The sequence below is a fragment of the Stegodyphus dumicola genome, chromosome X1 (assembly GCF_044657685.1).
Source record: "Stegodyphus dumicola isolate Sdum_Otavi_A_Nest chromosome X1, ASM4465768v1".
NCBI classification, from domain to species: domain Eukaryota; kingdom Metazoa; phylum Arthropoda; class Arachnida; order Araneae; family Eresidae; genus Stegodyphus; species Stegodyphus dumicola.
In genome coordinates this window covers 195,622,483-195,646,024 of record NC_140780.1, presented here as the reverse complement: position 1 = coordinate 195,646,024, position 23,542 = coordinate 195,622,483, and the positions used below count along the sequence as shown (strand labels likewise).

The window sequence follows — 23,542 nt, the reverse complement described above, 5'->3', positions numbered from 1 at the left end:
ACAATTTTTACTTTTTGTGTCAATAGGAAAATTATTTAGAAGTTGTAAACATGTTTCATGATTTTAATTTGAAAATCATGCTCTTAAATTTATTGTGCGCTAAATTATGAGCCCTTAAATTCTTCGAGGAGGCAGAATTTTCGTGTCTTTAATTCAAACTATAAATATGTAATTTTCTATATTTATACGTGCCCTACAGAAGTTGCTCCTCACTCTTTCATTAGCAATGCATTTGTTCCTTTCGTTTTGAAAACACCCTAGGCGTCTTATTGGATGAAAAGCGAATAACGGGTGGAGTTTTCTTTCTTCCGACCCTCCCAGCCAGACCTGATGGTTCTGCAGCACTTCAGTTGAATTCTGGTTCGAGAAGAGTTAACAACTAATGTTGCGATTAAAAAATTCTAATACTGTTATTCTGCATCACAGCACGAAATAAAACGAAATTTTGTTTAGGTCCTGAACTCAGATCTATCTAAGGCAGTAATCCTTAAATTATTCCCACTCATCTCAGGGTTTGTATCAGGTTCACTTGATGTAGCCTGTAATCAAATGTGAAATTAATGGTTGCTTAGTCTCGTCGGACAAGACGAACCGAAACCGGTTCTTAACACGATCTACAGTTTGTAACTCACGATTTTAGCCGTCCAAAAAGAGCTGTATGAGTCGAGCTTGGGATGGTTACAGTTTAAACACTCCCGACTTCCGATTCCTTTCTCTAGCGCCTGTAGATAATTTGGACTTTAAATGGTCAGTGATCAATTTCCAAATTTTTCGATGAATCAAACATAAGGGTAATGTATTTTCATCTCTTTTAAACAAAAGCTTGCTTCTTTTCAATCAGGTTGGTATATCTGCTATGCTGTGAGAGCCTACCCTAGACTGGCAATGATAATTTTAACATATCATAACAAGTATAAATAGTTTACGTATGTGTACATTTATATTCACATTAACATATCTTAAATCAATAACACTTTTATGTACGAATCAATCTTCTTAGAATTCAGGTGCCATCTACCTCTCAAAATACAATTTTTATCTTTATTTTACCAAGTGTGTTGCACTTAGATTTTGTGTCTTTAAATGCAAAGACCTACAATATATTTGTATTTCTGTCAAAATGTCATCTCATAGACCTAAAAATTTAAGGTTTGGAGAGTAGAATTAATGATCTTATCTGGTATATCTATTGGTTCCCAAGTTTTGTTTTTGAAAATTTATCAAGCAGACTAAAATAAAATGATGATAGCCTTCGTATTATCAGTAGATGACTTCTGATCTATATTATCTCTCAATGGATCAGAAATGTGACTCATTAAATCAATCAAATCCTTTATAAAATAAATAAATAAAAACGGCGCAATGCAACCTAATATCATTTTGATAGCTTAACAAGAACATTTAATTTTCTTTCTGTTCACAAAGTATAATAGATATTACGAGCATTTGCGTTTGTATTCCAAATAGTTGCATTTAATCAACTGCTAGTGCAAAATGTTTTGATGAAAGATTTTGCAAACGGCTAATACGTCGACTGTTGCGATTTCCTCACGGCAGCTTGAAGCATTCAAGGCATTTTATTTGAAGCCTCTGAACAACATCGCGAATAATATAGATGACATAATGACACTTCTCTTTTTTCGTGATAACAATTACCATAATCTAAAATTGTAAATTAAGCATGCAAATAATCTAACTTACATGAAATAACTAATTTTCAGATAACAGTGGTTTTTATTTAGGGTAATTTGTTGGTAATGAGTATGCAAGCATGGACACTGTTTTATACATTTGTAAGTGAAGACACTGTTATTCCAGTGTCATTTATATTTCTAATATTGAAAGGAATGCCTGTAATTTTCATAGATTTTAAATTATTTATATCACATTGTGAACATTATAAAGTCCACTACTAAAATGATTACATATCTGTCATGTGTACACGAGTATTAATTTGTTGATACACTGAGATTTTCTGAAAAACAATGACATTTAGGTATATATATATATATAATACATATATGTATATATATTTATTAATATGTATATAATATATGTACATATATATTAATTATATAATATTAATATAAGCATATATAATAAATACATGCATAAAATTTTATATATATATGCATATATTTATTATATATGCATATATAATAAATATATGCATAAAATTATTATATATATGCATATATTTATTATATATGCATATATATAATAATTATATATATGCATAAAATTGCAGTTTTATAGACCAATTTCTTGTTCCATTGAAAAATCATTTTATGGTATTATATGATTGAACGTAAATTATTATTATGATTTTTCTCCCTCCTATATCCTCTAGGATTCTAATAGTTATTCTAACATTAAAATTTAAGGGGTTTTTTTTCAGTAATAATCTAAAAGCACCAATATAAAGTTTGAATAATAAAATTAATTTGCGATAATTATATTTTTATAACTTTATTTGTTTCACGACTGACTTTCTTGTATGTCGTTATAGGAGTAATCGTTATTAACATTCACGTATAATGTCGCGCAGAACTGTTTCCCGTTTTAAATAAAAAGCATTTCATTAAATTCCATAGCATGCGAGTTAAAGCCTGCTGAGAGGGCATATACAAATACGAGCACAAAAATTTCGTTTCTGTATAGTCCCATGACTGTATTTATTTCATTTCAGTTTTTCTTACCAGATAATTAAAAGAAGTGCACAAACCGGCAGTAGTTTTACCCATGTGAGAGTTCAAAACGCCTATATATATAATTCTACTTTCTTTTCATTAGCGTATGTACTTCAAGTCTAGATACTGAATACCCTAAGCAGCTATTAAAGAATATTTCTTAATATGATTACAAATTAAAACTGTCATGGCTACTTTGTTCCTGTAACCAAGTTATGTGAGTAGAAGCAAATGAACAGTTGACATAGCAATTTGTTATCTCTAAAGACAAGCTCTGTAAAAATATTGTTGCACTTCTCATACTGCTAAAGAATCAAGCTGCTTATAGAATACTTAATTCTTCAGAGTTGCTCGTACCGGCAAGGTTTTATTTATCGCGAGGAGATGACCGTTTCCATTCTTAAAGCCAGAAACGTTTTAGATTAAATTGTGAGGCATTACCTGTTATGATTTTAACAATACTATTTTATATTAGCAACAAGGCGAATAAAAGTGTAAATATTAATCTCCATTTATTTCACTTGATATAAAAATTAAACCTGTGTTCGACTGATAAAATGATTAACACTCATTAATTCTTAACATTTTATCATGTTACAAGATATTTTACAGCAACTACCTTCACATAATGGAACGCTAAAAATGTTTCAATTGAAACAATTGAAAACTACTTAATTTTTAAATTTTATAATTTCTGGTAGCGTGATTTTGGCTCATTTCATATTTCTTGATGTTCCTTTATATCTCGTCTCTACCAAGTAATGAACAGTATTTTTTAGACCCGCTAATCATTTGCTAGTGAAAGTTCCCTTCAATAAATAATTTAAGGATAGAGGCTTCGCATTCCTGGAATTGTGTACATAGTTGCAATTCTGTTCAAGAAGTTCCTACATAATTTTCAAGTCAGCATTAACCAAACGTTGCAATATATTTCGGGTGATATCACCACCATTTCCTGAATCACTGCAATCGAAAACACCTAAAATTATTAAAATACTCAGGCAAATTCATGTAATGAAATGTTATTAACTAAAATAAAAGTCTTGCTTATTCTCATTAACAATCATAAATAAGACTTCAACTAGTTTTTAATCGAAAAGCAAAATAGAACTGATGTTCTGTTTTGCTGGTCAATAACTGGCGCTGAAAAAAAAGAAAAAAAAAAAAAAAAAAAAGTTTAATTTTTATGTCAACAAAGGAAAAAATCTTATTAGGCTTTCTGTTGCTGAACTGTTAATTTTTTAATTATGTACTATGCATTAACTTTGAGCTGTTGGTATATTTTTTCATATGCTGATGAAAATAGTCCCTTAGGTTACAGAAGAGTTTTTAAATACTTTTTATGTACTTTACCTCGAAAGTCGCTCAATGGAGAGACAAAAGGAGACACGCAGCTACATGGATAGATATACCTTGATACTTTTAAGTAAATAATATCGCTTTAAATTTATTATAACGTAGATAGAGCGTGACTAATATTTTATTTTCCTCGGGCATGAAATTCTACTTAACCACCTAATATATCAAACCAAGTATTATTTATATCACATGTATTATTGTTAAAGGATAAAAATTTTAAAACATTTAGTTGCAGATAATTTTTTTTTCATCAAGAAGGTAGAAAAGTGGAAAAAATATTATTTTACGCTGCCTTGCTTAGCAAAATAAAACGTCTTGGGAGAAATTATACATTATTTTACAAATTTAAAATTATATAGATAAAGAGATAAAAGGATCGGTATCCATGCATGTTGTAAACAAATAAAATAATATGTATTTTTTGACATTAAATTTAAGAATATTTCGCTTGTAATCAACATGAAAATGAGTTACTAGCTTCACACGTTTTCACGGCGCGCATTATAATATTATCATTTTCAACAAAAGCTACTCTTTTATGATATACACACAAAGAAAATTTTAGAATATTTAACAGAAGTTCTTCCTGTAAAAAGCATGTAAGGGATTTTTATTTAATTCATTAATGTTTTTATACTCTTCGGAATATCCAATTTGTTCTGTTCGTGCATAAACGTGACTTATCTGCTCGTAGATTCTCAATTATATCCTTAAGCTTTAATGAAAGTTACATCTTTAATTTCATAACACGAGACTCGAATGTTTCATGAAGTAAATTTTTCACTTTTTCCAGTTCTCTTGACTGATTGGAGAAATAAGATTGGACCTTTTCCATACTAGTCTGCTTTAGAGCTTTTCCATCAAAATTAATCTTTTCTGCCGGTAGAGTAGCAATTGAATTACTGTAGATTTGCGTCTGTTCTCTTTCTAGGGAATAGGGGATCAAATTACAAATCTAATCTATTTCCTTATCTCTCCTACTCTTCAATTCCGAGACAAAGGAAACGTAAGTTACGGAGAATGCATTCGGTAAGCGATCTAAGCCAAAATAACAAGAATACATTTCGATATTATTTTCTTTGTTTGTGAACAAAGCTAATTTAAATTTTTCAGGAAAAGAAAGAAAAAATACACTCTTTTATATATTTAAAGAATTTTGTTGACATAGATTAAAATTTTCTTTAAACCAAGTTGAAGTACATTAGAGTATATACATATCCTAAAAATAATCCTTTATGTGTAGAGTTGCGATTTAATCAAAGATCGTTAAATGTAGATCTAGAAAGTAAAAGAAGTATATATATACAATATTTTCCACAGTGTTGACTACAAAGTTGAAGTACGTTAAAGTATATACAGGTCCTAAAAATAATCCATTTCGTGTAGAGTTGCGATTTAATTAAAGATTGTTAAATATAGATCTAGAAAAAGAAAGAAAAAGTATTTACAATATTTTCCACAGCGTTCAGTTATTCTTTATTCAGAACTAATGTTTAATGATAAAATAAAAATCTTTGTATTTTTTTAGTTGCTTAACACTGAGCTATTATGGGTGTTACACTAGTAGTGAGATTAGCATAAAGGTAAAACGATGTTAAAATAAGTAAACTAATATGACAGTTTTCCAAAAGTATCCTCACTTGCGGAACATTTACAGAATTTCTGCTTAGTTATGGATTGTAATAATATAAATGAAAAAAGGCGTTTTTAGGTATATAATTTTTTTTAGTTGATTCAGGTTTCGTAAAAATATTCTATACTTTTTCTTCAAATTTAATTTTTATTAATGGTGTCTGCCGAAAACGCCGCAGAGAAAACAACATAGTGCGAAAACGTCGTCGAACAGAAAAGAAAGGAAGGAGAAAACATCGTTGTTTTTCTAAAACATCGTCGCCGAAAATAAAGCGTTCAAAAACGTTGCAGTTTGAAAAGATCATCGTCAAAAATATCGTGGTAAAAAAAATTAAGCACCTACAAATCATCGCATGACGATAACATCTCAGATATGAGTTTTTCAGGCTTTAAAAGTTGTAATTACGTATTCGCATAATGGTTTGTGAAGGCAAGAAGGAAAGAGGAATATTTTTAAATTCGAGTCTTCCCAATGACTGATGTAAAAGTGAAATATTTCCCGTTAAAGGTCCCTTGCTGAACTGGCAAGCAACAGTGACCGAGCGGTAAAATCGATGAACTCTGGTATTTTGATCCAGCGAATGAGCTAGCTGAGTAAGATTTTCGTGATTTTTCTTAATCTTTAACGTCGACACAAGCGAGTTCTTGAAAAAGCCCTCTATAAAGGCATCCTTTCCCTTAAACATGACATCCATTTCTTAAACTAGCGTGCTTTTCCGTAATTCAATGAATATATATCTTCCACTGAAATGCTATGTAGCTGACATGTTTCGTCATAATTAACAGATCAGCATATCAGCATCCAAACTATTAACTGCATGCTGCACATGACAGTGTTAATAATACGTTAAGGAGAAGAATACACTGAAATAAAACAAGATTTAATTTTCACTAAAAGTTTATCACATAAAGAAAGGTGAAAGAAAATAATCTGATAATTTGATAACTAACTAAATAATTTAAGCAGAGGTAACCTCAAGCGATTACTCATCTTCCTTTACTTAATCTTTTTTCAGATTATATTTTTCGTGAAAAAGTACCAATAAAATTTTATAAAAGAGTTTACTTACTTCACGAGCTTTATTAGTTAACTACGTCAGCTTAAAATTCTATTAATTGTAAACATATATAATTTTCTGCTCATTTTCAGCTTTTGAACGCTTAAGTTTCATTCTTTCTCTTTTTAGCAATCATTTATTAGTTAATTTAAAAAATATGAAATACAAAAGTAAATGTTCCTCATTCCTCCTTGCTCTCACTAATCGTTATGCGAATATGTGTTTAAGACTTTTGAAGCCTGAAAAAACGTATATCTGCAGTGCTGTCGTCAAGCGGTAATTTGTAATTGCTTTATTTTCTGCCACAATATTTTCGAGGATGATGTTTTAGAAGTACGATATTTTCTCCAGGATGTTTTGTCTGACGACGTTTTCCCCTTACTTTGTTTTCTTCGCGACGATTTCTTCCGCGATGTTTTCGCCTGTAACTAAATACCTTGAGGCAGTTTTCCTTGAAAAATCGTGCGGTATTTTTATTATGCAGGTATTTCTGACCGCTTCGTGTACATACCACATGTAAATGCATGCGATTATCGCCTTTTCCCGTCAGTTTTCTCAAGGTGTACTTAGCAGCACGACCGGCTGTTAGTTCGAATTCTGGCAATAGCTAGGCTGATTCTCCCCAACTGGAAGAACAAATAAAAGAAAAGAAAAAAAAAAAAAAAAAAGAATTAAAAAAATTTGAAAGCTTTCAGATTTTTATTAGATTTAGATTTTTGATTTAGATTTTAGATTTTTTAACGTTTTGTATGTTAGCTTCATTTATTAAATATCATGTCCTTCGCACTTAAACATAAAATTCAATTCAACAGCGATATAGCAAAATAATTTTAAAATGAGCATATCTTTAGAATTTCCGATACACAGTCTCGCGTGCTGGAGATGCCATGTTCGGCAGAGGGTTATGTTATTCAAAATTAGATGGTTCTAGGTACCGTTGTTTTATAACAATGTGAGAAACATACAGACATTTATGCAGATTTTTCATTATTTAATTTCTTTAAATATAATACAGGGCTTAATATTTGGTGGAAACAGTATGAAAAGTGAATCAACGCAGAAAGTTAATCTACCGTTTAATTTCGTTCATTATTCGTTTTGGCATAAAATTCTGTGTAAAGAGCTAAAACCATTCGTCTCCGAATGGTTTTAGCTCTTTACACTAAATTAAACGGTAATAAAACCGAATAATAAAACGAAAAATGCCAAAACGAAATTAGTAGCCCTTCTGAGCTAACGCCCTTTGAGCTAAAAACACGCTAGCATGTATATATTATATGCACTTTAAGAGATAGAGTAGCATTCTCTGGAGTATGAATTCTAACAAAAATTTTGCTTTATGCAATTTATGCTGCGTAAATATTCACAGGTATTTCAGAGTTATATTTTTTAGCTGATTTGCTGCAAAGTTTCAATAGATTGGACAAATTTCTGTTGCATTTCATAGCCACATTCAAAGTTCTGCTTTCAGAATATAGTACTAACTTTATTAAACTATTTTCAAAATGATAAGTATAATGATGCTGCAAAGTAAGCTCTCTGCAAGGTAAAGGAAGAGAAATGACCTTGTTACCATTAAGGATTCTGATTATGAAAGTGTAATATAACTTACATCTGAACATATAACAACAATGTTCAAAAATAAAATTTTGAATATTTTAAAAATTAAACGATGATGCCCATACTAAATTTTTAATTCTTTCTTCGTATCATACTCTCATGCATTTGCATTTTTCAAGAAATAAGGTAAATAGACTTGTTTCCTTCATATTTATTAATACTACCTAATTAAAAAATTTTCACTAAAAGCGAAACCAAATTTCCTTTCCAAATTCTTTCCAATTTTATCAGTATCTTACGACATTTAAATTTTTAAATGTTGTTTAAGATATGGCCTTAACTGTGCGGCTTCACATCATGCATAGCAACGATTTAAATGTGAGCAAAGATATATTTTAATTATAAATTTATATTCATAAAAAATATTTCCTTAACAATAAATACTTCTAGATATGGAATACGATAAACATTCTTCAAAGAAGTACATTTTAGTTTAAAATTATGTTATTAATACTTGCAATAATATGCCTATATATCTCAATTCTCTTTTCTAAAACTTATGAATGTCTAATATTGTGAAAAATTATTAAAACGAATTAACCCCTTTCCTGTAATTATTTAAAAATTCCTTGGAGAGACCAGAAAAATTAGTTTTTTACGCTTATCATGGCTAGTGTTAACGCTTTTAGTCTCTAGCATAGAGTAGGTTAATTTTACAAGCCTTCGATGAGAAAAAATAAATATTTTTCTCCTTTTTTTTTTTTTTTTTTTTTTTTTTTTTTTTTTTACTCTTTGCCAAATGTCTTTTGTCTCACAAGCGGCCAAGTGGTAACGTCCGTGAATACGATAGTTGGACCTCGGGTCGAATCCCAGCGAGGGGGCTGGCTGCATGGTTCTTTTTGCGGTTTTCTCCGTTTGTAACGTGATTACGAGCTAGTTCCCTTAGAAAGTTCTCCACTAACGCATCCTCCCCATACGCAGATAGCCCTAGAGTTGCTTTGTCTTAATCAATTGAACTAACCTAAACTAATCCAAATGTCTTTATAGGTTATTTAAAATTTTTCAAGTTCTTTATCAGCTATTAGAGCGATTTCAGTAACATGTTCATGTTTCTGATTTTGAGACAAAAGAAGTCTGAGTGTGAAGGATCATTGAAAAATTACTTGTTCCCTGCCAAGTGTCGAACTCGAAAACTCCAGCTACCTTACCAGTCTTAGAATATTCCATACTCTTATCCTAAGAGCACGCAGCGGAGACGAATGGTTTTAGCTCTTTACACAGAATTTTATGAAAGTATCTATAAAGTCATAAAAAATTGCGTGACTGAGATTTTATATCTTGAGCACACAGTAACATTAATCATAACACTAATTACTAGATTATTTTAGTCACTAGTCACAACTAATGGCTGATACTAATTAATAAATTAATGCCAAAAATCATTAAAAAAGAAAGCACAGAAGCTTTATAGAATTGGGCTGCTGATTTTAAATATACTATCAGTTTTTCGCTGTCATATCCCAATAAAATTATATTCTCCCGCCTTCTTAGCGTGCATTCGGGGTGTAGTGGTCTGCATGCTGGTCACGTATTCCAGAGGTCCGTGGTTCGATTCCCGATGAAAGCGTTGCTCATTTTTCATCGGGAATCGAACCACGTTGCTCATTGAAAGCGTTGCTCATTTTTCATGACTCCTGTTTTAAAAATAACCCTAATGTCTCTACAGTGGCGCCCGAACTAAAAGGGTGGTGGATGATGATTCTCGACACCCAGGATTTGACGATTGGGTCCCCTAAAACCCCAGTAGCCCTTTAAAAGATGGAGTATATAAGGCATTTTTCCCGCCTTCTTAGTGTGCCTTCGTGGTGTAGTGGTCTGCATGCTAGGCGCGTATTCCAGAGGTACGTAATTCGATTCCCGGCGAGGGCGTTGCTCATTTTTCATTACTCCTGCTTTAAAAACAATCCTAATGTCTCTACAAGATGAAGCATATTGCTACATATACACGAGCCATTTATGTAACTTTTCACGATGGTCTGATTTTGTTTAATAGCAAAGTAACGTTTGCTGAAGCTTTACTGGTTTGACTATGTTATGTTTGCATTTATTTATACATAATATATTTATATATAATACCTATATAGTTTGTGTTTAAAAGTTTAAGATTATTGTTTTGTTTTATTTATTTATTATTACTCTTTTCATTATGTTATTTATTATCTGGAAGCAGTATTTTATACTGGCAATTTCCAAATGATTTGCATGTGCTATTAAATGTATTCACTATACATGTTACTTTGGATTGACTGTGTCTATGGCGAATCAATCACTACCATACCTCTTAAATGAAAAAAAAAAAAAAAAAAGGCCACAAACAAATCCTACTACACATGTTAATATCTAAACGGAACCATTGTTGAGTTACAACTTGTTAAACGCTTACTAATATACTTCTATTTGAATATTAGGATAAGGATTGATTGCTGATTGCATTAGGTAACTGGGATTAGGATCAGAATAAATATTGAAGTTAAGTTACCCCATGTTCTCAAAGTTCATGTTCCACTTTCTGCACTCGCCTAAATTTTTCCGTCAATAACTTAGTTGTAGTTAAAAAAAAGCAAGGTGAAATTTTCTTCAAAACTGCAATGAAGGAACGCAATCAAAAATTCTAAATTTTGTGTTAGAGGTCTGTGCCGGACACTGCACAGGAAACAAGTGAATGTATTTTTAAAATTCTAGTGCAAATCACATTTTAATTGCCACGATATTATTAATTGGACTTTCAATTAATGTTCCCCAAGAATGCGTATATATAGTATGTATCTTATATGTGTATATATATGTATATATATAAATACATATGTTGAATGATATAAAATTTACTTAGTTCGAAAACAAGGTTTTCTAATACTTGCGCAATAGCTGCTAAGTAAGATAATAATAAATTATTTACTAAAGAAATATTGATTATATTATCTCCTAATATAAATTTAGTAGAAGTATCAAAAAAGTGGGAACCCATTTGTAAGAAGTTTAATTCCGAAAATTGTGTTTTAAAGTAACTTGAAGGTAAATTATGAAAAAAAAAAAAAAACGTTTTACGGGGACTTTAATTTAAATCATGAATAACAAAATTTCAAACTTTGAAAAAGAAATTTTGTTATTCATGATTTAAATTATGAATTCGTATTAAATATACGGCGAAGGCCTTTTTGAAAATTCTTTTCTTGATGGCTGTTGAAAAGCTGCTGAACTTCTTACTTGGAGCTACAAAAGCTCTTGCGAAAAAATTAAAATCGATCTGTAGCTTGCTAAGCATTTTAAATTTATCTTCATACAAAACAGCAATTGTAGTTAGGAAAAATTTATCTTATTCGTGAAACCTTGTTAACGGGTTAGAAAAAAATAACAAAAAGACCATCGGAAAAGGGGAAAAGTGTGCCTTTTCCCCTTTTCCGATGCAGTCCTCTTAGTTTACTTTTTATCTCTCCTCTCGTAACACAATTTTTCAGATCATCTATCTTGATCTCAAGCTAAATCAAACGAATTGTACAAGAAGCTAAGTGGCGCCATCTGTCGTCGAGAAGCGAAAGGTTTTGCTATTGAATTTCGGTTTCGTGCTACATACACTCTACGAAAAAATCTTTTTATTTTCGAGATGTGCCGTTAATCAGCATGGTCTTTAAACGTAATAACATATTTTAAATAAAATATGCGTCTATAAATATAGGCTTAATTTTTAAACTGTTTTAAACATAATCTGAATTAAAAATTTGAGGAAAATTTTGTTGATGATCACCTTATATAGAATATAAAATAAATTAAATCAATAATAATAATAATATCAAAAATTTATCAAAAATACAGGCTTTTAAACAAAAAGCCAACATAAAACCCTGATTATTTTCTTTCAATTTTGAAATTGGAGATTAAGAAAATAGTTAAATAATAAGATCAAACATCCATTGCTATCCTGAATGAATCTAAAAACTGAATATAAAAAAATGTACTTAAAAGTGTTTTTTAATAACGTTTGCGAAATTAATCAGATCTAAACAAAATAAACTAAAATACTGAATGCATACAAATTTAATTGAGTTAATAATGATAATTTTCGTTGTTGATTATCAACTTGCTTCATTAAAACGTAATGTTGTTAATTTCAGTGAATGACCTGATGGTTTTATGAAGTCATAAGTTTATTTTTCACTAATCTCTCGTGCGCTAGAAAACAAAATGCTGATTTTAGTTTTAGATTAATATTCATTAATTTACTTCAAAGTGGATACCTATTCTCGCATTCGATTTATTCTAAGTAAGATTGCTTCATAAATTAAGTGCCGCATTTTATTTCATGGAAGCAGCACTTTAGTTTTTTAACTAATTATTTCAAATAATATCTTCAGTATCCAAGCAATGTGGAATAAGCTGAAGCATGTACTTTAGAAGTTTTTTTTTATAAAGTACAATGTTAAGCTTATTTCTAATCACGGCATTTTTAAGTTAGAGTTCAAATATTGTAATATTTAAATGCTGTTTGTTTAAATGTTACTTAAGATTTAAATGCATTTCATAGCACTTTTTGTTTAAATTAAATTAATTTAAATTTCAATGAAGGATGCTTTTAACATTATTTTTATGTATTGAATTAAATAGCATTTAATAATTATTTAGATTGTGTATTATTTAATATCTCTCAAATGCATCAAAAACATTATACAGAGGTTTGCTTGATCACAAATCCATGTTTCCAGTTTAAGAAGTTAATCTGTTTAAGTCTTTCCTGAGTCTACTAAAATTTTGGTTAAGTTCTATATTTTAAAGGAAGTTTTCAAAATGTAAATATGTGTATCTTAGGGGTAAAAGTATGAAAGAAAAAAATAGTTCCATAGCTGAATTAGTCAATCAAAAATACATTTACCCTTATACGATCAAAATTAACCGAAATATCATTAATAGTGATACTCAGTAAGTATATTAAGTAATAGTGATACTCAGAAGTTTGGGGGAACAATCCACAATATCATTAAGACTATAGAGATATTTATAAAGTATTATTAACTGTTTCTGATTTATTTTACATGAAGGAAAGTCTTATATTTTAAAATACTTCTTTTAGCGATATTTATTACTATGTATTCTAAGTTTTCGGATTCGTATTCATAAAAGATACTTTTCATGTTAGAACAAGACTAATTTAGACAAAAGAATTTCAAATTACTATCTGTAGAAATACTAAATTAGAAATGTTGCGAACTCAGTTTTATACGACGACTTACACGACAAAGTTTACTTACATCATCTCTTTCGAGTGAAAGAAGCTTAAAATGCATAACTTTTTGCAACAAGTGTTCTATAATTAAATTTTTTCCCGTTTTTCCTTCGGAAAGGTCTTTAACAGAATAAGAAGTAATGTTTTAATTAGAACTTTCTTAATAAAGAGGCAGAAGAAAATTTAAAATTTCGTAAACATTTGATAAATTTGTCACTTAACCAAAATTTACATGTGCCAAATTTAAATTTAAAAATGGAAATATAGTACTATGTTCAACTCTTAATAAATGTAATAAAATATTACAATGCATTATTTAACATTTTATTTATTAAATTACATGAATTAATTTATGTTTTAATATATTTATAAAATCATTTGAAGTGCTATGTATAAAATTATACAGATATGTATAGTTAGTTTCTAAAGGTGTTTCTATACGTTATGGAAGAATAAGTATAATTTTCCATTAACTTAATATGGAAGCAAAATTAATAGAGTTCTGTAACATGCATAGATTTCTTGTTAAAGTGATGAATATTTTTGACGAAATAATCTAAAATTTAAATACAAAAGGCAGCTTCTTTAAAAAGTGTGTAAAGTAAAAGGATTTCACTCGAACATATGACCCCTATTCAATGCATTTACACTTGTTATGATAATTTCTAAAGTTCATCGCTACATATATCTACGGTAGCAGAAGTAAAGGCGAAAGATTTTGGAATTGGTTTCATTATTTATTTATTTTTTTGAGTATTAAAGTTTATTTATTTATTTTCCTTGCATTTTAATTAATTAATTTATGTTTACCATATAGACGACATGAAGATTATAACCATATTTAGAAATCGCTATCAACTGTTTTTATTTCTGTGTGACGGAACATTTGGTATTTTAACACGCTTACTTTAATTGCTAAATATATCTCATACATTAGAAATTTTAGAGAAAATAAAATTATCGAAAATAATTTTGTTTTTAGCTACCAAGTTAATTAAAATTATTTCGAGCGAGTTTATTACACATATACACATGCACTTTTCCGTTCATATGTTGCTCAGTAATTATTCTATTAATTGATAGCATTCAATAATTTATTCATTAAATTCAATTTACTTATAAAAACTTAATAAAATATTCATTATGTTGGTATGAAATTACAACCAAATCTTATGAAAATAAAACAATGAAGTAGAATATTCCAAAAACTAAGATACAAACAATGTAAAGTAAAGCTTAAGTAGAAAGTCTATAGCCATAAAGTTTTCTTTTCTTTCTCTCCCTCCTTTCTGTTTTCTTCGTTGTGTAATTGGTAGCACGTTCAACTAGGAATAAGGAGATTCGCCGTACGAATCCCAGCGAGAGCACTGCGCATTCTTTATTTTTCTTTCTTTGAAAACCTTAATGATCCTATACATATTGTTAGCTTTGTGCATGGTTAAAATGAAAAAAAAAAAAAAAAAAAAAAAAAAGCTGTAAATAATTTAACAATCCGGCAGCTGTAAATAATTTATTAACAAATGGACTGTCAGTAATATTCAATTATAAAATATAATTGGAGAATTATTTTAAATGCAACTGACCTCTCCTCATTTTTTTGATATGAAGCCACCTGAGATCTAGTTTTTCACATCTCAAATTACAAATTAATTTGGAAGCTCAAGGTTAAATATTTTAATGAACCTGTATGATAGATATTAAAGCTTTGTCAATCTCCGTTCTCCTGTTATGTAGAAGCATATGTATACATCAAAGTCTCCTCCATAGCTAATTCTGAAAGAATTTCGTAGGTAAAAGAAAAATGAGAGAGATCTAAGAGTATTACTGCTTTTGAGAAAGTGGTGAAAGATTCAATCGACTCTAAAAAATTCTAGATCTTGAGAATATTTCAGCTCTGTTTAAAAAGTTAATATGAATTTTCCTACTAATTTTGGTCTGTCTCTACCCTTTTCTGCAGGAAATATAATCCTTTTCCTAGCATAATTCTTCTAGGAATCTGGATATTTAATCCTTATGTATCTCTATGTAGTTTAGTACCTTTACATAACGTTTCTCCACATTGTGTTTAAAGAAAATTATGAGGTTTAAATAGAAGATATATATGTTTGTTCCTAAATTAAAAAAAATTTTAATGATTAAATTTACAATTTAACTACTATTTTAAGTTACACTATTTTAATTACCATTTAACTACTATTATATTAAGTGATGCATAATGAGAACTTTAGAATTATGGAAAATAAATCTTGAATTTTTTATAAATTGCTTGCTTTTATTTTGCCACTGGTTCAAGTTAAAAACAAAAATAAGTGACCCATAATTGACTTATTGCCTTTAACTACACATTCTTTATTTAATATGATAAAGAATAAAGTAATTTTTAAAGCACTTTTTCTCTCATGCGATATATTTGACAACCGTTATATGTTCTTTTGTTTATTTGCCTGAATTTCTTCATCGATTCATCGATATTCTGAAATTCACAGTCACCTTTCCATTCTCAGGGTTTTATATAAGCCTAGCCTGTATAATAGGTTTAGCCAGCACTTAATGGCTTCGTAGAATCAGTAAAATCTAATTTTGAATATAACAAAGAGAATATATATATATATATATATATATTATAGTTTCATTTATTTCAGACTTCTTATGACACCAAAATCAAATGCAGTACTTCATAGTCTATTGAAACGAATTATCTGATTGCAGTCCATTACAATCATTATTTCATTCCTATCAGACAAAATGATGGCCTATCCTTCTTTCATACAAAAATGTTTCTCAAAACACGCTTTTAATGCTCATAAATTTTCCGAATGTCCTATAAACAACGAAAATGTAAAGCAATGCAAAATCGGGATATATTCCTAACTTCAAAGCCCCGTTTGGTTTGGTTTGGTTAATTTGATTACGACAAAGTACTCAAGAGTTATCTGCCTCAACTGCAAAACAAGATTATTACATAAAATGTATCGATATATGTTCATTGTGGAAAATGGTTTAATTATTGTTTGTTCTTACAGGAAAAACTATAAATAAAGACAAGATACTAAAGCAAATATAAAATTTATTATGAAATTTATACAATAGTTTCAAAAGAAAAAGAAATTCAGTAAACTAGAAAATAAAAAATGTATTCCTCATAATAAGCAATCAAGAGCAATAGTTTAATATGTATGCAGGAAAAAGCAAATTATTATGTTGTTAGTAAACTTAACAGATGAGTGAAAGTATAAAACGCGCTCATTAAGCATACCAATGAACTTATTAAGAATTAAGTTACATGGTATTTAGAAATCTAACAGCAGGAAATCGCCACAAGGCGTTTCTAATAAAAAAGAACAGTTTTTAAGTGTGTCTTATTCCAAATTCATTTAATTTCTTCATTCATATATCAAGTGATTTATAAATTATTATGATATAAATTATTAAAACTTTTAAATAAAAATTTCAGCTTGATAAGGCAATGTAAATCTCTTATATTCAAGGCAAAGTATTTAGTATTGCCTAGCAAATACAATAAGAAGCACTTTATAATCATAAAAGAAATTTTACTATTTTTCGATGAGTCGTTTTTAAATATCTTTATCAGAAAGTGCATTTTGAGAAACATCTAAAGTATTCAAACTAAAAGTGGCACTTAAACGCACATGGGTTTATGCCACACGTATTGTTAAGTAACCAACACACTTGTTTTCAGCTTTCAAACTTTAAGGCATTCATAAGGCAGCTATGAGATGCAAAGAAGAAACCAGCAGTCAATTGCTTGTGCTATGAAATATGAATAATTTAATTATTTGCATAAATTTAATTTAAAAATAAGAGTTAGAAATGAGAAAAAAATATATGTTGCATTTTAATGTGAGGTACATAAGAGAAGATATAAAGATGAATGATCAATGCTTTTAAGAAGAATCAGAGCTAAGAAACAAACATTACATACAAGCAAAAATAGAAAATAACTAGTTAATCTTTCATGATCAGAGTATGAAAGGAAAATTAAAAAAGCTTTTAACTGGCAATTAACATTTAAATGACTGAAAGAAATAACGTGTAAAAATAAAAATTACGAAGTGTTTTAATATTTTTAATAGAATTTTGATCTCTAGAGCTTTGCTCAAAATTAAGAAGTAAATGTAAACACAAAGTATTAAAAATAAAACAAAATCGATGAAATTGTATAAAAAAGGTAGAAGAATGTAAAAGAAATAATGCTACATTATATTCAGTTTTTTAAATAACAAATGGATCACGAAAAATTCATTGAAGAACAGCAGCAATAGAAACAATTAAGAGCAATAATATAAATCAAATGGAAGCATAGATTTTTATACTTAAACGGTCGAGTCATCAAATAGGTGGTATCTTGCAGTCATCTGTCGGGTGAATTGAAAGTTGATCGTCGACAGTAAACAGGCTTATTTTGAGAGTAAATATAATGTCATCTTCATGAAGTATGTCAATATGATAAATTAACTAATGAAAGTTCCCTGAAGGGGTTCGGAATATATAATTATTCTTATCGTATAAAATTAGCTTTGTCGTGTAATACACATAAAGCAGTTTTGAGGCTTGCTTTAATTTAATGAAATTAATGAACATATTGTTATTGAAAAAGGTTTCAGGATGCATATCAGAGTCTTTAGAGTTATTAATTTAACTGAGGCAGATGTTTTTAAGCCAGTGGTAATCCAAACATAGTAACTTTTTTTTTTTTTTTTTTTTTTTTTTTTTTATGAAACAGAATAATGTTAGTGCACGAATTTCAAAGTAGTAAACAAGAAAGGCAGACCCCTGTTTGTAGGAGTAAATCATTTATACATAGATATTTACATATATATAAGTCTAGATCATCTAATCTATAATAATCGTTATTATAGTGCCTCAGTGTATATGTAATGTCATTTTTCTGGTTGAAGATTTTACTGGTTGAAAGAAGAGAAACATGCTGCTGTTTTATTTCGAATCCTTATTTTTTATTGCACACAGATTCTTATTTTATGGTATTCTTTATAAATTTGTTTCTCTTGTACATTATGGTATTAATTATGGTATTATATTTCAATATTTCGACTACAACTTCATATGATTATCCCATTATTTTTAAATCATTGAGAGAGAGAAACTTATGCAAATTCATAATTTTTGCTTTTTAATAAATGCTATTATACGTTTAGAAACTACATGCTTAACCTATGAGCAAGAATTTATTTGTGAAAGCTGTGAATTAAAAGTATCAGATTTCTTTGAAATCTGTAAGTCTCTGGAAAGCCAGTAGACAGTATTTTGCTCGAGAATAATTGCTGAAGAAATTCTTATGTGTGTCTTTCATAAATGAATTTACACGGTATTCGTCGGAATTAAATAAAATTACTATAAAAATTATGATAAAAAAATTAAATTACTTATGTTATTTAAAATGTAGCAGTATAATTTAGATAGCAGGTGATGAGGTAGCCAGTTATTTCGTGTAAAGTAAACTTCAACTTTTTTTCGCCAATAGTAAAATAATGCAGTTTGCTGGAGCTTCAACCAATTAGTTATCAAGATTTTGCCAATTACGTTAATCATGGCAATTTTGCCGAAACGAAAAGTAATGTGATGAAGGCTAAAAGGTTTTGAGATCATAAAGCTTTATCACCAGTTTCAGACTTTATTACATGATAAATATACGGGCAATAAACTTTTCATATTGCTTACTGCTTGAGGGTTACCCAAGATTTAAAGATGAATGCATTTTTTTATTGCCGTAAACTTTAACCAAAATGAAAATAACTTATGAAATCCTAATAGTAATCGGTTAGAAAACAAACAAGCTGCAACAAGATAAAAAAACGCCAACTATTCTCTTGGAGAGGCAAAGTTGTATGAATAGATAGACCTTTTGTCTAAAACATTAGTGTAAAATATGAGTTTAAACCCATTATAAAATTTAAGAAGTTCATTGAAGTGTATGAGAGTTTAATTGTGACACTATTGATGCTGACGATAAATATACCAACAGCTTGCTTTGAATTGGTTAAATATAAGAAAACGCACTACAATATTAATGTAAAATGTTATCCATAAACTAATTTAAACGCATGAGCACTATCATGTCAAAAATTTCGAATATAAAAAGGAAAAACTCGCATTTTAATGCGGAAGAACCATTAATCTGTTTTGGGGTACCTAATGACTCATACAAAAGAGAAAATTAGAACATCTATGCAGCTGATAACTTGACTTTTCTAGAGAAAATATAACAGAACATATTAGTTATTACATACGATTGATACATAGAAAAGGTCATAGCAAATGCATATTTAATGATTCAAAAGTTTAACATATAATTTATGTGTACTGGAACTGCATTTGAGGTACATCGTTAAGAGCAAAATGCATCACCATTTAAATAAATTCTTTAAAAAAAAATTATTTTTTACAATTCTAAATACAATGGACTCCCGTTTTTAGGAAGCCGCTAGTTTTAAAACTGCAGGTTTTTACGAACTACCGCTTTGGTCATATAATACATATGTTAATTTCTAATGTCATTCCCACATAAGAACTTTCAGTTTCACAAATTTTTTGTCGTCTGAAAAAGTTTCTAAAATCGAAAGCCCACTGTAATTTTGCAATAAGCACATCAGCTCATAACTATGCATAATAAGTTAAAACTAGTAATAAATTTGCAACAACCATCACTGACTGATCTAAGAAGTATTTAAAAAATTATGTAAATGACTTCTTTCTATACGCTGCCAATAGTGAATTTAACACTGGAAATTAAGAACGCCATCTAAAACAATGAATCTACAGACCGACACAACTATATTATTTCAAGTAAAATCTGTAATATACGACTTAAAAGCTTAATGCAAAAAATCTACGAATTTAGAGTCTAGAAATCCGCACAAATTTCAGATCTCGAACGTTGAGGTATCAGTTCGTGAAAACAGCATATATTTAACATAAATTTTCGAATATACTTAACATTATCTTCACAGTTACGTTGCAGCATATGAAATGTAGACTACTGGAGTTGATAATGCGAAACATTTCACAGGCGAAGAAAGGCCAATGAAGTAATGCGATGTGATGATGTGATGTGATGTATTTAATTATGGCAAAGCACACTAGGGCTATCTGCCTAATGGGAGGGATGCCTTTCGTGGAGGACTTTCTAAGGGAAACTGGCTCGTATACACGTTACACATGGGGAAAACCACGAAAACGCCCATGCAGCCAGCCCGTTCGCGGGATTCGAACCTCAGACCGAACTACCAGTGTTCAGCGACTTTACCGCTCGGCCGCTGGTGGGTCCAATGAAGTAATGCGAATGCCGATCTTATTATGCCACGTTTTGTTTAGAGATTATTTTCAGTGTCAGGTGGATTTCAATCTAATTTTATTAAAGTGAATTTGCGTTGTTATTCTTTGTAAAAATGTGAACAACTTTTGTACGAACCATTTTCTTTTTTAAATTCAGGGTGTAGTTCATAGATTTATGAAAATGTATGCTGATAATCGAAAGCCATATTGTTTTGTAAGCAACTGAATCAGTAATACAAAGACAAAAGAAATTAATAAGATGGAGGGTGCGGCCATGGGTGTCTCACATATGTACAGCTGTACTTGAAATGAGGGCACAAAGATATACGTCATACATGTGATTGGTTCACGAAGTCTTGCCAGCGGCGTTTAATCTCTAGAAAGAGAACAGGGAATGTGATACTGAAAGGGGGGGGGGGAAGAATTACTGAAACCAACCAACTTTCACTCTGTTTTTAGCCATCTCCAAATTCAGATGTTACGATGACCAACGATAATATTATTTTTATTGTTTAGCCTCATTTTTAATATCCTACGCTTATTATTGTGTTGACAGTGAGATGAAAATAGATACTCTGTCTTGAGAGAGAAAAAGTTGATTTGCTTCCGTACTTTGGAGGAAAATGTACGCTACAAGCACTTCTTTTGTGTGAAGAACAGTTTCATCCTAGAGGAATGCCATCACAAATGTCACTTTATTGGGTTGTAAAACAGTACTCCGGCAAAAGAGACATCCATATAAGTTTAAAAAAAAAATAATTCAACAGAATCGTCATCGATAAAGGTCATGAGTTAATAGGAGTGACCAACTAACCCTGTGTAATTTCTGTTTTTTTTTTTTTTTTTTTTAATTTTTTCGAGAGCTATTATTGAAAGAATTTATAAAATCAGTGCTCATATAGAAGCTGAAATAGCGTCTGTATCCTGTGTCAATACAGCAAGAACTGTATGGTGATGATTTCGTAAATGGGTCCAACACAGAATTCAGAATAATAAAATAACATTTTCTCTGTTCATACTGTTTCTAACAAATATAATTTCACTAGTCATGGTAAATAAAATCAGCATAAAGTATACTAATAGGACGTTCAAAATGTAAGATCAGAAGAGATGAACAACACGTGTTTTTTTCCAGCCACCTTTTCATTACGAATCCCTATTGCTCCAACTTTTATTTTTGGTTGTATTGCTACAGATGTTTTCAGTACAATGGTAACTGCATAAGATTCGGAAAGCCATAATATAATCATCTCGAATTTCTGATCTGATATCTCAAGACATTTTACTTAATAAGCTGTCTAAAAGGCAAGTTTATAATCATGTCTCAAAGATTCAGAAACCATGCGGGCTTATATATGAAATGCTTCAGCGAATACCGAGAAAGAAGTAATTCTATAAAGACATCATTCCTTCAAGGAATTGGAAAGTATATTGAGATAGAAGGACATCATAATAATACATAAATTAATATTAACATAGTAATCACTAAAATAATCTAGTAGAATTATGCAATTGTGTTTTGATTTGCTTTTGTAATACTGATCCAGTTGCTTATGAAACTATGTGACTTTCTGTTATCAATATTTGCTTTTCAAATATCCTTAGAAATACATGCTAAACTAAAACGTGTTTGTTTATTTTTGTTCAAGGAACGAGAGTAATATGCAAACAATATAATTTTCTCCTAAAACTCTCACTTTCCTTTTACAGTCAGTCAAGTATCTAAAACCCTTGTTTATGAGATAATTCTATCACAGATAGTTTTCGTTACTGATAAGTCCCTTTCTCCCTCCATCTAATTATAAATATCGATACATGTATCTGCTTTTAAAATTCCAATAGCTTTGCGGAGAACATTTCTGCTCATTTTATTCTGTTTTTAGAGATTTTTAATATTTATGTTTCTCATCATGTAATTGTTATTTCATTTTTATCATGTAATTCCATCCACAATTTTATCATGTAATCCATTTAGAATCATGCAGTTTTGTTATAATATGTGACACAGATTTTATATTTCATCTGGGTTAAGAGCTTTTTTTTTTTCTTTTTTTTCTTTTTTATTTTCTCTTAATTTCTGTAGAACACACTCACTTTTTGGACAGATTAAGATAATTTCTGAAGATAACCTCTTTTATTTTAACTGGCATGAGAAGCATCTCTGAGTTCCTTGTTTCAAGGGGAAGTGTAGAATAATGAACCTCAAAAGCAGATAATTAGGCAAAAACTGACCTCATAATGTTTTGTCCCATCATATCCCAGCTTTTAGAAAACCCTGCTTGCTTATTTGATGGGGAAATGTGATAAAAATCTGAATGCTATCTGAGAGAAATTTCCTAAGTTTGAAAGCAAGATTTTTCTCTTAAAGTGAAGGACTATGAATACTCAACATAATTCTTTTCAAGATTTATATTGCTCCTTCTGGTTCATTTTAAGGTGAAAGAAGTTTGTATTATCTTTTATCAAGAAAACATATTTTGCAGTGTTTTTACAATTCATGTTTCATAGATCATCAGTACTCGTTTGTCCTACGTGAGTTTATTTCATAACTTCTAGATGGAATGAATTTTAATAATTATTTTTAGCCTAGTCAGTACATTACTAAACATTATTTTTCTAAAATAACTCTCACCAGTCGAAGAACTGTTGTCAAT

General features: G+C 29.6%; 2 long non-coding RNA genes across 4 annotated transcripts in view; one reads left to right on the top strand and one right to left on the bottom strand.

Moving 5' to 3' along the window:
• Positions 1 to 23,542, top strand: part of LOC118191269 (uncharacterized) — a 435,608-nt gene that overhangs the window by 49,880 nt on the left and 362,186 nt on the right. The window lies entirely within an intron of this gene.
• Positions 16,631 to 23,542, bottom strand: part of LOC118200439 (uncharacterized) — a 55,148-nt gene continuing 48,236 nt past the window's right edge. For both annotated transcript variants that reach the window (XR_004760088.2, XR_004760089.2), the window contains exon 5: positions 16,631 to 17,345. This is a non-coding gene — a long non-coding RNA (uncharacterized LOC118200439). The remainder of the gene's footprint in view (positions 17,346 to 23,542) is intronic.